Raw genomic sequence first — 16,323 nt, forward strand, 5'->3', positions numbered from 1 at the left:
GTGATTACATATTTAAGGGTTTGTGGTAAGAAAAGAGTCTTGTAATAGAAGAGACACAGCAAACAACCGATACAGCTGTGATAACAAGGATGCTCTCAGTATTTAATAATAATAATCATAATTTTATTTATATAGCACCAACAGATTCTGCAGCACTTTACTCTGTTGAGGTGCAAATAAAGACAAGTATCAGACATTACAACATTACACACTAAATATTTAAGTGGGAGGAGTGAGGGCCCTGCTCAAGAGAGCTTACAGACTACGAGGGATGGGGTTGAGACAAAAGGTAGAAAGTGTTTAATTGGTCAAATGGTTCAGCCATGTTTTATAAATAGGGGAAGTTACATGAAGGAGGGTGAACCAGTCACTAGCCAATCTCCGAATGTCTATAGTGCAGAAACCGTAGGGGGTTATGGATGTATATGGAGTTTTTGAAGTCTCCAAGACCTAGAGGTCTCAAAAGTGGTAGTAGTGGAAAGTGTTGAGCACAAATATTTGTAATGCAAATTTTTATCCCAAATATTTAGAATATATACAATTCGTAATGACAAATATTCGTTTTTCTTACATAATCTCAAGAGAAAAAGGTACCAGCCAGCACCACCTGTCCTGATAACGGACCCAGGTGTACTAGTCAAGCATTGACGATGTGGTGCTACACACTAAGATATATACAGCAATCCATATAACTCAGCACAAAGAAAAGAAAAGAAAGCGGAGCGCTCACCAGTCCAATAGTGGTCAGACCGATCGGATACAATAATCCACAGACCTAGGACCAGTCCAAGCAGGGAGGCGGTGGATGTAACCGGGGGGAGCCCAGACGTCGGGCAATGGATCGTATCATGCCCCTAGGCCCCCTGCCAGGCCTGGACTGTTGGACTGGTGAGTGCTCCGCTTCCTTTTCTTTTCTTTGTGCCGAGTTATTCTTTTTTCGTAAATTTTTCCATATGCAAATTTTTATGCGCATTTTATGCACATTTTTCATGCAAATTTTTGCATGGAAGAAAAACTGAAGGAAAATAGCGAATATGCGAATTTCGCGAACATAGGAAGAATAATCATCAATGTATTCGCAAAATATTGCAAATTCGAATATGGCCTCTGCCGCTCATCACTAGTAGTGGAGACCATTTCGGGAATGGTATAGTCTGCTTGAAGTGTCGTATCTTTAGGGCACGTTTAAAACTGTGAATGCTGGAGTTAAGTCTGAGGATTTGGGGTATTGTATTTCAGAAAACTGGTGCAGCATGAGCAAAGTCACGGAGAGGGAGAGGAAGAGGTTCGGATTATTGAAGATGTTAGTGTGAGATCATTAGCAGAGTGGAGAGCAGGTGTAGGATTGTAGACAGAGAGGGAGGAGATGTAGGGAGGTGCAGCACTGAGGAGAACTTTGTGGGTGAGACTCAGGATTTTGTACACTATTCTGGAATGAATGGGCAACCAGTGTAGTGACTGACATAGGGGGATGCATTGGTGTAGTGACTGACATAAGGGGATGCATTGGTGTAGTGACTGACATAAGGGGATGCATTGGTGTAGTGACTGACATAGGAGGATGCATTGGTGTAGTGACTGACATAGGGGATGCATTGGTGTAGTGACTGACATAGGGGGATGCATTGGTGTAGTGACTGACATAGGGGATGCATTGGTGTAGTCACTGACATAGGGGATGCATTGGTGTAATGACTGACATAGGGGGATGCATTGGTGTAGTGACTGACACAGGAGGAGGCATTGGTGTAGTGACTGACATAGGGGGATGCATTGGTGTAGTGACTGACACAGGAGGATGCATTGGTGTAGTGACTGACATAGGGGGATGCATTGGTGTAGTGACTGACATAGGGGGATGCATTGGTGTAGTGACTGACATAGGGGGATGCATTGGTGTAGTGACTGATACAGGGGGAGGCATTGGTGTAGTGACTGACATAGGGGGATGCATTGGTGTAGTGACTGACATAGGGGGATGCATTGGTGTAGTGACTGACATAGGGGATGCATTGGTGTAGTGACTGACATAGGGGGATGCATTGGTGTAGTGACTGATACAGGGGGAGGCATTGGTGTAGTGACTGACATAGGGGGATGCATTGGTGTAGTGACTGACATAGGGGGATGCATTGGTGTAGTGACTGACATAGGAGGATGCATTGGTGTCGTGACTGACATAGGGGGATGCATTGGTGTAACAGCTGGAGAGGAATATGAGTCTGGCTGCGGCATTGAGGATGGACTTGAGAGGGAAAGTTTAGAGAAGGGAAGGCTTATTAGTAAAGAGTTACAGTAGTCAAGTTTCGACTGAATAAAAGAAATAATGAGAGTCTTAGAAGTTTCAGTAGTGAGAAATGAGCGGATTCTGGAGATGTTTTTGAGATGCAGGTGACAAGAATGTGAAAGGGATTGAATATAAGGAGTATCAGACAGATCAGAGTCTAGTATAACTACAAGACAGCGAGTGTGCTGCCTGGGACCTATGAGAGAACCACAAACGGAGATGGAAATATCAAGTTTAAGTAGATAAGACGATGGAGAAAATATAAGAAGTTCAGATTTAGAAAGATTTAGTTTCAGATATAAGGAGGACATGATGTTTGGGACAGCAGAGAGACAGTCCCTGGTATTTTGTAGGAGAGAAAGGGTGATCTCACGGGAAAAGGTATATTGCAGGGTGATGTCATGGGAAGAGGTATATTGCATGAGTGATGTCATGGGAAGAGGTATATTGCATGAGTGATGTCACAAGAAGAGGTATATTGCATGACTAATGTCACGGGAAGAGGTATATTGCAGGGGTGATGTCACGGGAAGAGGTATATAGCAGGGAGGATGTCACGGGAAGAGCAGGGGTGATGTCGCGGGAAAAGGTATATTGCAGGGTGATGTCACGGGAAGAGGTATATTGTTTGTAAGTGTGAGGTCACTTTTCTCCCTCAAACATATCAGCCACCCCACCCATTGAAGCACACCTGCGACAATTCACTGCAGCCCTGTGGAGAATGATCTCCCGCTCCCACCCAGCGATCACTCCACCCATTGAAGCACAGACACGCTCCCTTTCAGCACTTGACTAGTGATGTAATGTCTCGGTCTGACATCTGGGAAAATCTGAGAAATCGTTGTGGCAAAGATCACATAAGAATTGCGAGATTGCCATCAAACACAGGAACATGCACCATATTATGAACTACACTAACTTTAATGCCCCTGTAGCACAGTCAAATTAAGAAAGATTTGTGGAATACCCCTTTAAGGATTTGCTGCTAATATTGTGGTATCAGATAAGACTTCTAGAAATATTGTACTTAAAAAAAAGTTAATTTGAATGAAAATAAAGCCACCCCCACACAGTGTGTTAGTGATATAATATAAAAAAATCACTTTAATTTCATTAAAATTTTGAATAATTAATAATAATTGTTTCATTTAAATTTTGAGTAATTAATAATTGTTTCATTTAAATTTTGAATAATTAATAATAATTGTTTCCCTGTTTCCTATAAGTTGTGATAATACTTATAAATGCCTGTTCACACCAGTGTAAATGTCTTTATTCTCTTATCGTGTTCCTGTTTGGGAATGTAGGTTAAAAATCAAAATATAAAATTACATTTTTATTCAGCAAGGTTGGATAATGGTGATAAAGATTAAGTGAAGAAAAATTATTTTTGGTTTTCTAATTAATAAAATAGATTCAAACTTATTCCCAGTTTTTGGCCGACTGTTTTCCTACAATAAGCGTCACTTCTGTCCATGTCTGGTATGGCAGCTCTGCTTAGACAAGGACAGCACTAAATATATAAATATATATATATATATATATATATATATATATATATATATATATATATATCTTTTGATTGTTTACACTGTGCAGAGTTATCGGTGCTCTATCATTACAGGCTGCTCAGATTTCGTGTAGTACTGGATCACCAATCGGACAGCAAGGAGGAGGGTATGTAACCTCCAAGTGTCATCTTAGCTGATCTGAACCCTGTGATTACACCACGGTGGTCCCGATCAGCCCCCCAAAACCCACCGGCACCAGGGATTTTACCCTTTAAATTCCAGGATCACATTGATTGTGAGATTTAAAGGGTTAATGATGGCGGATGGTACGTGACTTCCGGGTGTCATTACATCCCAGTGGTCCCGATCAGCACCCTAAAACCCACCAGCACCAGGAACTTTACCCTTTAACCCCTTAAGGACCAAGCGTTTTTCTGTTTTTGCACTTTAGTTTTTTCCTTAACTTTTAAAAATCATAACCCTTTTAATTTTGCACCTAAAAATCCATATGAGGGCTTATTTTTTGCACCAACAATTCTACTTTGTAATGACGTCAGTCATTGTACTCAAAAATCTACGGCGAAGCGGGAAAAAAATCATTGTGCGACAAAATTGAGGAAAAAACACAATTTTGGGGGGCTTCCGTTTCTACACAGTACATTTTTTGGTAAAAATGACGCCTTATCTTTATTCTGTAGGTCCATACGATTAAAATGATCCCCTACTTATATAGGTTTGATTTTGTCGTACTTTTGGAAAAAAAAATCATGACTACATGCAGGAAGATTTATACATTTAAAATTGTCATCTTCTGACCCCTATAACTTTTAAAATTTTCTGCGTCGTGATCTGAAGTTTTAATCGGTACCATTTCTGTTTTAATCTGACTTTTTGATCGCTTTTTATTCCTTTTTTTTATGGCATAAAAAGTGACCAAAAATATGCTATTTTGGACTTTGGAATTTTTTTGCGCATACGCCATTGACCTTGCGGTTTAATTTATGATATATTTTTATAGTTCAGACATTTACGCACACAGCAATAACACATGTTAATTTTTATTATGTTTATATATTTTTTATATGGAATTTGGGAAAAGGGGGTGATTTAAACTTTTAATAAGGAAGTGATTAATGAGTGTGTTTTTACACTTTTTTTTTTACACTTTTTTTTTTTTTTTTACACTTTTAGTCCCCTTAGGAGACTTTTAGGAGGAATCATCCTCATACAGATGAATGTGGTTCTATAAAACTACATTCATCTGTGTGCTCCGCGCTCGATTGATAAAGCCTGGCCCTGCCAGGCTGTATCATTCGGAGTTCCGGAGCCAGCATGGAAGGAGAGGTAAGCCCTCTGGCTACCTCCACAGTGGATCGCCCCCCCCCCCCCCCCCACGATCGTGCTGCAGGGTGGCGATCCACCCCCCACCCCACTGGAACAACAGGGATAATACAAAGGCAGCTTTAGACGCCGCTGTCAGCTTTGACAGCGGCGATCTAAAGGGTTAATAGCTGGTTGCGGGGATCGCCGCATGTCGACTATTAACGGCGGCCCCCAGCTACAAGAATCAGCTGGAGGCCAGCCGTTATGACGCGGGCTCGAGTCGGGAGCCTGCGTCATACCCGGTTAACGGCCATTGGACGAGTATAGATGTCCATGGTCGTTAACAAGTTAAATCTCAGGATCATATTGATATAAAGGGTTAATGTTGGGCATCAACATAATCATCGATGCCTAAAATTAGAGGTGAGTCTGCTTTGCTGTTAGCAGCCATTTCTCGCCTCTTTTGAAGCGAGCGCAGCTCCAAAGACCGTAAATGCGATATGACACAAATGTATGTAATTTCACATTAACGTTTCCACGCCTATGACATAATTATATGTCATAGGGCAAGAAATGGTTAAAGCAAATAGGAATTGGGCCAATACTTTTCAAATATATATAATAAAATAAATGTAATAGAAAGACATTTAAGCCTGTGATATCATTATAATGTAAGGATCTTATCCAACAGTCAGAAAACAAATTGGCCTTCTATAACTAAATATAAGTCAAATCTATAAAGTTGTCCATTATGCTTAATCCCTTTACTCAAAAGTTTGTTTTGACCTTAATGACCAAGGCAAATTTTCAAAATCAGACATGCGTCTACTTCATTGGTATCGACTTTGGAACGCTTTCACTTATGAAAGCGATTATGAGATTGTTTTTTGTGACATATTGTACTTTACATTAGTGGTACATTTTGATTGATATATTTAACAGTTTTTGTCTAAGAAAAAAAAAATTCTGTGAAAAAATTACAAATTAGCATTTTTCTAGATTTTACATTTTCTGCTCGTATGACAGATTGTCATGCCGCACCAAATTAATGATGAATTCACATCTACAATATGTCTACTTTATGTTCCCATCATTTGATAAACATTCTTTAACTTTTTTAGAATGTTAAAAGGTTTATAAGTTTAGCAGCAATTTTCCAGATTTACAAGAAAATTGCTAAATCTGATTTTTCAGGGGGGGGTACTCCGGCACTAAGACCTCTTATCCCCTATTCAAAGGATAGGGGATAAGATGCCTGACCCCTGTGATCTTTAACGCAGCACCCCGTTACCATCAGCCTCCGGTGCATGTTCGCTCCGGGTCTGATTACTGGCGATCATGGGGCCGGTGTACCGTGACATCACACGGGGGTGGAGCCGTGATGTCACAATACTCCGGCCTCGTGATCGGCAGTCATCAGACCCGGAGCGAACATGCACGCGGGGCTGATGGTAACGGGGTGCTGCGTTAAAGATCCCCAGTGCCGGGACCCCCGCGATCAGGCATCTTATCCCCTATCCTTTGAATAGGGGATAAGATGTCTTAGCGCCAGAGCACCGTTTTAAATACCCACATAAATCACCCCATTTTATAAACTGCACCCCTTAAAGTATTCAGAATGACGTTTAAGAAGTTTATTAACCTTTTAGACATTTCAAAGAAATAAAAGCAATATGGAGGAAGAATTTTAAAATGTAATTTTTTTGCAGATTTTTCATTTTAATCAATTTTTTTTCTGTAACACAGAAGGTGTTGACAAAGAAATACAACTCGAGATTTATTCCCCGAATTCTGACGTGTTTAGAAATATCCTTTGTCCTTTATGCTCTAGGTGTCTCTCACACAGGCCTCAGACTTTAAGGCGTGCTGTGTGGATTTTGGGGCATCCTTTTAGTTTAGGATATTTTGTTGGCATCATATAAAATTACAGGGGCCTTGGGGTGCAAAAATTTTTTGGGAGACAAGTTGTCGCTTTCATTGGTACCATTCTGGGGTACATGTGACACTGATCATTTTTTATAACATTTTTTATGAGGTGTTAAACATTTTTATTAAAAAAAATTTTAGGTCGTTTGTCAAGCGGTATAAATGACATGCTAACATTACACTGCAGGTTGATTAAGGCGATACCAAATTTATACACTTTTTTAATATTTTTTACATTTATGGCATAAAAACTATTTTGTAAGTCGCCGTATTCCGTGAGCTGTAACTTTTTTATTTTTTCACTGATGCAATTGTGTGAGGACTCTTTTTTTGCAGGACATGTTCATGTATTTGGGGATGTATTATATACATATATAATTTATTTTATAATTTTTTTTCAAATTTTCTCTTTTATTTTTCAATTTTTTTATTGTTTTAACTTTTTTTTTTACTATTATACACAATTCAATGGAGTACACATCTATACTCCATTGAATTATGCCTATGTCTTCCAGTGTTGACAGGCATAGGATAGATCAGTCTCTACATTAGACTGATCTGTTGCCATGACAATGGAGGCCACTGTCAGGCCTCTGGTTGCCATGGCAACCATTGGCGCTCTGCTTTCACTTTGACAGGGTTAACTCAGGATCGGAACGCAGCTGAGTGCCTGCGGGTGGGCTCCTCCGATGGAGCCCCCCCCTCACGACTGATCGATTCACACAGTGAAGTGACGGAGGAGAGGGGGAAGGAGGAGACCTCCGCCAGTTTCCTGCTATTGGTCCGTCTGTACTGACGGACCAATAGCAGTGATCGCCAGCTGGGGACTGCTGTGATTGTTCCCTTGCCGGCTTCAGGGAGGCTCGACTGTGCAGCACAACCGAGCTCAATAAACTTTCACAGCGCCCGGCGGCGCTGTGACAGTTTAAAGTTATCAGGTACATATACACCTGATGATGCGGGAAGTCATCCCTAATCACCACGTACATGTACCTGATTTTGCGTAAAGGGGTTAATTTTATTAAATACAATGTTGATTCTATAAGAAATAAAATAATATTCTAACAATTGTGTTTGTTATAAGTGAAATATCAAATACAATTATATTATTTACATTATTTCTCTTTTCTTTTGTTTTTAATAAAACAATACAAATATTTTAAAATTATCTCTATTGACTAAAAGAAAATAGAAAAATTGAAAACTTTCCCCTTAGCTTCATAGACATTGTATTGTATTGTAAGTTGCAGCAGAGAGGCCCCGAAAATCATTTCTCCCCTATAATGTGACAAACCTCAACTGCTTAACCAGGGAGGTGTCTTTCTGGCATAGTATGGGAGAGGATTACAGATGCACAAAACAAATAGATTTTGGTGGTTTCAGAACTCGGGCACACTGGTAAGCAATTTTATATGTTTCTGTAGCATGTTTATATTTTTTACCTGGGATCAGAGTACCCCTTTAAAGGGGTATTCCGGGCAAAACCATCTTATCCCCTATCCAAAGGATAAGATGTCTGATCGCGGGGGGCCTGCTGCAGGGACCCCCTGTGATCTCCATGCAGCACCCGCATTCCATGCGGGGGCTTTGTCTCCAGTTTCGGAAACCACCGGGTTTCCGGGACTAGGGACGTGACGTCACGCCACGCCCCCTCCATTCATGTCTATGGGAGGGGGCATGACGACCGTCACATAGAAGAACATTATGACTCCAAAGAAAACAGTGATGAGCTACGTATTGTTGCTTACGGTCTGGCCCAGGAAGGTAGGTGGTGATGCTCACCTTTGATGGGCCGGGCTCTAGCCTAGAAGTTTGAATCTGACATCCAATCTGAAGTTAATTTAATGGCTGATTCGAGTGAAAAAAATTTGGGAGATAAAATGAGCAGTCACTAATTTATGACAATACATATATAGCAATCCTACGCTTAAAGGGATGTTCCAGGAATTTATTTTATTTGACTGTGATACAGGGGCTGTAAAGTTAGTGTAGTTCGTAACATATTGTCTGTACCTGTGTTTGATGGTAGTCTCACAATTCTTATGTGATCTTTGCCCCGATGTTCATTTTTAGCAGCATACAAAATGAGTGTCGTCTCCCAGGTTGCTGTGTGGCCTGAGACATTACATCACTACTCAGGTGTTGAAAGGGATCCTGTCTGTGCTTTAAATGGGTGGGGCGACCACTGGGTAATTGTAGTTTCAAACACAGCACAGCATGGTAGCGAGCTCAGGTTTGCTTCAATAAGTGGGGTGACTGATGTCTGGGAGAGAGAAAAGTGACCCTCAAACAAGGGATCATGGAACTTGTCACATGACCTGGACGGATAATATAAGTCTGTGGGGTGGTGCAGGTCTTCTTGTCATCGGTTGGGGTCTAAACCAAAAACTTTTGACATTTCCATGTATTTAAATTGAACGTAGAGGAGAAAAAACAACCCTTCCAAAGGCGCTGCTGGTTCAGGTAAGAAGTAGATCCAAGCCAGGAGTATAGTAAGACACCAAAGTGGTTTATTCAGCTAAAAACAATAAAATATACAGAGATGACGCGTTTCGGGGGAGCCACCCCCTTCCTCAGATCAGTCTGGACACAACAGGTACATACAGGGTATAAATAGATAGAAAATTGGCTCAATACAATTAGTGTTCCTTTATGGTCCCCCACATGTTTTTATACATCGTACTCCCCTATATGCCCTTTATAAGGCACTCCATATATATGTATTATCACTACCATTCATTTGGCTACCATTTGTCCACTCCTCTGCGCTTATTAGCACACAGCCCTGCTGACATTGCATGTCTGTCAGTTACGCCTGCACAGTAAACCTTCATCACTCCTGTAACTGCTTGACACGTCCCCACTGTTAATATCTATCAGTATTTACATGGCCTCCTACTCAGGGTGCATGCCTTCTGCTAGGTCCATTCAGCGTGACAGCATGTCCCTGCCGTCGTAAGTTACTGTTTACATACCATGACAGGAACGCCAACTCTGCTATCCGCCCTCCCAGCCGGGATTGGCTGAGCTCCGGTCACATGGTCGCTCCACCCTAGCAACGCGTCCCTGACGCTGGCTCCAGCGCTGTCAGTATCCTCTGCAGCGTTCCAGCAGGATGTTGACATCTGGAGACTGGATGTCAGTGTCAGTTTTGCTTCCGCACACCGCTGCTCGCTCTCTAATGTTAGATTCTAATTTTAACACACATTATATGCATTGCTATGTATAACCTACCTCCCATCCTGACTATATGTATATGTTTATGTTTTGATGTCATTTTTTTCTGCACACCTGTTTACTTTGAATGTAACCTGTGATGTGAGGCCTTGGCCTCAAACTCTTTTTTGTATTGGCGCCAATTTTCTATCTATTTATACCCTGTATGTACCTATTGTGTCCAGAATGATCTGAGGAAGGGGGTGGCTCCCCTGAAATGCGTCATCTCTGTATATTTTATTGTTTTTTGCTTAATAAACCACTCCAGTGTATTTCTATACTCCTGGCTTGGATCTACTTCTTACCTGAATGTTACGCCGAGCGCTCCGGGTCCCCGCTCCTCCCCGGAGCGCTCGCTACACTTCCCTCACTGCAGCGCCCCGGTCGGTTCCACGGACCCGGGGCGCTGCGTTACCACCTCCGGCCGGGATGCGATTCGCGATGCGGGTAGCGCCCGCTCGCGATGCGCACCCCGGCTCCCGTACCTTACTCGCTCCCCGTCAGTTCTGTCCCGGCGCGCGCGGCCCCGCTCCCTAGGGCGCGCGCGCGCCGGGTCTTTGCGATTTAAAGGGCCACTGCACCGCTGATTGGTGCAGTGGTTCCAATTAGTGTTTACACCTGTGCACTTCCCTATATCACCTCACTTCCCCTTCACTCCCTCGCCGGATCTTGTTGCCCTAGTGCCAGTGAAAGCGTTCCTTGTGTGTTCCTTGCCTGTGATTCCAGACCTTCTGCCGTTGCCCCTGACTACGATCCTTGCTGCCTGCCCCGACCTTCTGCTACGTCCGACCTTGCTTCTGTCTACTCCCTTGTACCGCGCCTATCTTCAGCAGCCAGAGAGGTTGAGCCGTTGCTAGGGGATACGACCTGGTCACTACCGCCGCAGCAAGACCATCCCGCTTTGCGGCGGGCTCTGGTGAAAACCAGTAGTGACTTAGAACCGATCCTCTAGCACGGTCCACGCCAATCCCTCTCTGGCACAGAGGATCCACTACCTGCCAGCCGGCATCGTGACAGTAGATCCGGCCATGGATCCCGCTGAAGTTCCTCTGCCAGTTGTCGCTGACCTCACCACGGTGGTCGCCCAGCAGTCACAACAGATTGCGCAACAAGGCCAACAGCTGTCTCAACTGACTGTTATGCTACAACAGTTACTACCACAGCTCCAGCAATCATCTCCTCCGCCAGCTCCTGTACCTCCTCCGCAGCGAGTGGCCGCTTCTGGAATACGACTATCCTTGCCGGATAAATTTGATGGGGACTCTAAGTTTTGCCGTGGCTTTCTTTCCCAATGTTCATTACACTTGGAGATGATGTCGGACCAGTTCCCCACTGAAAGGTCTAAGGTGGCTTTCGTAGTCAGCCTGCTGTCTGGAAAAGCCCTGGCTTGGGCCACACCGCTCTGGGACCGCAATGACCCCGTCACTGCCTCTGTACACTCCTTCTTCTCGGAAATTCGAAGTGTCTTTGAGGAACCTGCCCGAGCCTCTTCTGCTGAGACTGCCCTGTTGAACCTGGTCCAGGGTAATTCTTCCGTTGGCGAGTATGCCGTACAGTTCCGTACCCTTGCTTCAGAATTATCCTGGAATAATGAGGCACTCTGCGCGACCTTTAAAAAAGGCCTATCCAGCAACATTAAAGATGTTCTGGCCGCACGAGAAATCCCTGCTAACCTACATGAACTCATCCATCTTGCCACTCGCATTGACATGCGTTTTTCCGAACGGCGTCAGGAGCTCCGCCAGGATATGGACTCTGTTCGCACGAGGCGTTTCTTCTCCCCGGCTCCTCTCTCCTCTGGTCCCCTGCAATCTGTTCCTGTGCCTCCCGCCGTGGAGGCTATGCAGGTCGACCGGTCTCGCCTGACACCCCAAGAGAGGACACGACGCCGCATGGAGAATCTCTGCCTGTACTGTGCTAGTACCGAACACTTCCTGAAGGATTGTCCTATCCGTCCTCCCCGCCTGGAAAGACGTCCGCTGACTCCGCACAAAGGTGAGACAGTCCTTGATGTCTACTCTGCTTCTCCACGTCTTACTGTGCCTGTGCGGATGTCTGCCTCTGCCTTCTCCTTCTCTGCTGTGGCCTTCCTGGACTCTGGATCTGCAGGAAATTTCATCTTAGCCTCTCTCGTCAACAGGTTCAACATCCCGGTGACCAGTCTCGCCAGACCCCTCTACATCAATTGTGTAAACAATGAAAGATTGGACTGTACTATACGTTTCCGCACGGAGCCCCTTCTAATGTGCATCGGATCTCATCACGAGAGGATTGAACTGTTGGTCCTCCCCAATTGCACTTCTGAAATCCTTCTTGGACTTCCCTGGCTTCAACTCCATTCCCCAATCCTGGATTGGTCCACTGGGGAGATCAAGAGTTGGGGGCCCTCTTGTTCCAAGGACTGCTTAAAACCGGTTCCCAGTAAACCTTGCCGTGTCCCTGTGCTTCCTCATGTAACCGGTCTCCCTAAGGCCTATATGGACTTTGCGGACGTTTTTTGCAAAAAACAAGCTGAGACTCTACCTCCTCACAGGCCTTATGATTGTCCCATTGACCTCCTCCCGGGCACTACTCCACCCCGGGGCAGAATCTATCCTCTGTCCGTCCCAGAGACTCTTGCCATGTCTGAATACGTCCAAGAAAATTTAAAAAAGGGCTTTATCCGTAAATCCTCCTCTCCTGCCGGAGCCGGATTTTTCTTTGTGTCCAAAAAAGATGGCTCTCTACGTCCTTGCATTGACTACCGCGGTCTTAATAAAATCACGGTTAAGAACCGCTACCCCCTACCCCTCATCTCTGAACTCTTTGATCGTCTCCAAGGTGCCCATATTTTTACCAAACTGGACTTAAGAGGTGCTTATAATCTCATCCGCATCAGAGAGGGGGATGAATGGAAAACGGCATTTAACACCAGAGATGGACACTTTGAGTATCTGGTCATGCCCTTTGGTCTATGCAACGCCCCTGCCGTCTTCCAAGACTTTGTTAATGAAATTTTTCGTGATCTACTATACTCCTGTGTTGTTGTATATCTGGACGATATCCTGATTTTTTCTGCCAATCTTGAAGAACACCGCCAGCATGTCCGTATGGTTCTTCAGAGACTTCGTGATAATCAACTCTATGCCAAAATAGAGAAATGTCTGTTTGAATGCCAATCTCTTCCTTTTCTAGGATACTTGGTCTCTGGCCAGGGACTACAAATGGACCCAGATAAACTCTCTGCCGTCTTAGATTGGCCACGCCCCTCCGGACTCCGTGCCATCCAACGTTTTTTGGGGTTCGCCAATTATTACAGGCAATTTATTCCACATTTTTCTACCATTGTGGCTCCTATTGTGGCTTTAACAAAAAAAAATGCCGATCCCAAGTCTTGGCCTCCTCAAGCGGAAGACGCCTTTAAACGACTCAAGTCTGCCTTTTCTTCGGCTCCCGTGCTCTCCAGACCTGACCCATCTAAACCCTTCCTATTGGAGGTTGATGCCTCCTCAGTGGGAGCTGGAGCTGTCCTTCTACAAAAAAACTCTTCCGGGCATGCTGTTACTTGTGGTTTTTTTTCCAGGACCTTCTCTCCGGCGGAGAGGAACTACTCCATCGGGGATCGAGAGCTTCTAGCCATTAAATTAGCACTTGAGGAATGGAGGCATCTGCTGGAGGGATCAAGATTTCCAGTTATTATTTACACCGATCACAAGAACCTCTCCTACCTCCAGTCTGCCCAACGGCTGAATCCTCGTCAGGCCAGGTGGTCTCTGTTCTTTGCCCGATTTAATTTTGAAATTCACTTTCGGCCTGCTGATAAAAACATTAGGGCCGATGCTCTCTCTCGTTCCTCAGATGCCTCTGAAATTGAACTCTCTCCTCAACACATCATTCCTCCTGACTGCCTGATTTCCACTTCTCCAGCCTCCATCAGGCAAACTCCTCCAGGAAAAACCTTTGTTTCTCCACGCCAACGCCTTGGGATCCTCAAATGGGGTCACTCCTCCCATCTCGCAGGTCATGCGGGCATCAAGAAATCTGTGCAACTCATCTCTCGCTTCTATTGGTGGCCGACTCTAGAGACTGATGTGGTGGACTTTGTGCGAGCCTGCACTATCTGTGCCCGGGATAAGACTCCTCGCCAGAAGCCCGCTGGTTTTCTTCATCCTCTACCTGTCCCCGAACAACCTTGGTCTCTGATTGGTATGGATTTTATTACTGACTTACCCCCATCCCATGGCAACACTGTTATTTGGGTGGTCGTTGATCGATTCTCCAAAATGGCACATTTCATCCCTCTTCCTGGTCTTCCTTCAGCGCCTCAGTTGGCTAAACAATTTTTTGTACACATTTTTCGTCTTCACGGGTTGCCTACACAGATCGTCTCGGATAGAGGCGTCCAATTTGTGTCTAAATTCTGGAGGGCTCTCTGTAAACAACTCAAGATTAAATTAAATTTTTCTTCTGCATACCATCCTCAATCCAATGGACAAGTAGAGAGAATTAACCAGATCTTGGGTGACTATTTACGACATTTTGTTTCCTCCCGCCAGGATGACTGGGCAGATCTTCTACCTTGGGCCGAATTCTCGTATAATTTCAGAATCTCTGAATCTTCCTCCAAATCTCCGTTTTTCGTGGTGTACGGCCGTCACCCTCTTCCCCCCCTCCCTACCCCCTTGCCCTCTGGTCTGCCCGCTGTGGTTGAAATTTCTCGTGATCTTTCCACCATATGGAAAGAGACCCAAAATTCTCTCTTACAGGCTTCTTCTCGCATGAAGAGATTCGCAGATAAGAAAAGAAGAGCTCCTCCCATTTTTTCCCCTGGAGACAAGGTATGGCTCTCCGCTAAATATGTCCGTTTCCGTGTCCCGAGCTATAAGTTGGGACCACGCTATCTTGGTCCTTTTAAAGTTTTGTGTCAAATTAATCCTGTCTCTTACAAACTTCTTCTTCCTCCTTCTCTTCGTATCCCTAATGCCTTTCACGTCTCTCTTCTTAAACCTCTCATCCTCAACCGTTTTTCTCCTAAATCTGTTCCTCCCACTCCTGTTTCCGGCTCCTCGGACATCTTCTCTGTCAAAGAGATTTTGGCCTCTAAAAAGGTCAGGGGAAGAACTTTTTTTTTAGTGGATTGGGAGGGTTGTGGTCCAGAAGAGAGGTCCTGGGAACCTGAGGACAATATCCTGGACAAAAGTCTGATCCTCAGGTTCTCAGGCCCCAAGAAGAGGGGGAGACCCAAGGGGGGGGGTACTGTTACGCCGAGCGCTCCGGGTCCCCGCTCCTCCCCGGAGCGCTCGCTACACTTCCCTCACTGCAGCGCCCCGGTCGGTTCCACGGACCCGGGGCGCTGCGTTACCACCTCCGGCCGGGATGCGATTCGCGATGCGGGTAGCGCCCGCTCGCGATGCGCACCCCGGCTCCCGTACCTTACTCGCTCCCCGTCAGTTCTGTCCCGGCGCGCGCGGCCCCGCTCCCTAGGGCGCGCGCGCGCCGGGTCTTTGCGATTTAAAGGGCCACTGCACCGCTGATTGGTGCAGTGGTTCCAATTAGTGTTTACACCTGTGCACTTCCCTATATCACCTCACTTCCCCTTCACTCCCTCGCCGGATCTTGTTGCCCTAGTGCCAGTGAAAGCGTTCCTTGTGTGTTCCTTGCCTGTGATTCCAGACCTTCTGCCGTTGCCCCTGACTACGATCCTTGCTGCCTGCCCCGACCTTCTGCTACGTCCGACCTTGCTTCTGTCTACTCCCTTGTACCGCGCCTATCTTCAGCAGCCAGAGAGGTTGAGCCGTTGCTAGGGGATACGACCTGGTCACTACCGCCGCAGCAAGACCATCCCGCTTTGCGGCGGGCTCTGGTGAAAACCAGTAGTGACTTAGAACCGATCCTCTAGCACGGTCCACGCCAATCCCTCTCTGGCACAGAGGATCCACTACCTGCCAGCCGGCATCGTGACACTGAACCAGCAGCGCCTTTTGAAGAGTAGTTTTTTCTCCTCTATGTTTGACTTCTATCAAGATTGGATTACTCCTTCTCCTGGAACCCAGGCTCCATAGCTGGCTCTCCTCTTCTTGG

Source organism: Hyla sarda, chromosome 4, assembly GCF_029499605.1.
Source record: "Hyla sarda isolate aHylSar1 chromosome 4, aHylSar1.hap1, whole genome shotgun sequence".
Lineage (NCBI taxonomy): Eukaryota > Metazoa > Chordata > Amphibia > Anura > Hylidae > Hyla > Hyla sarda.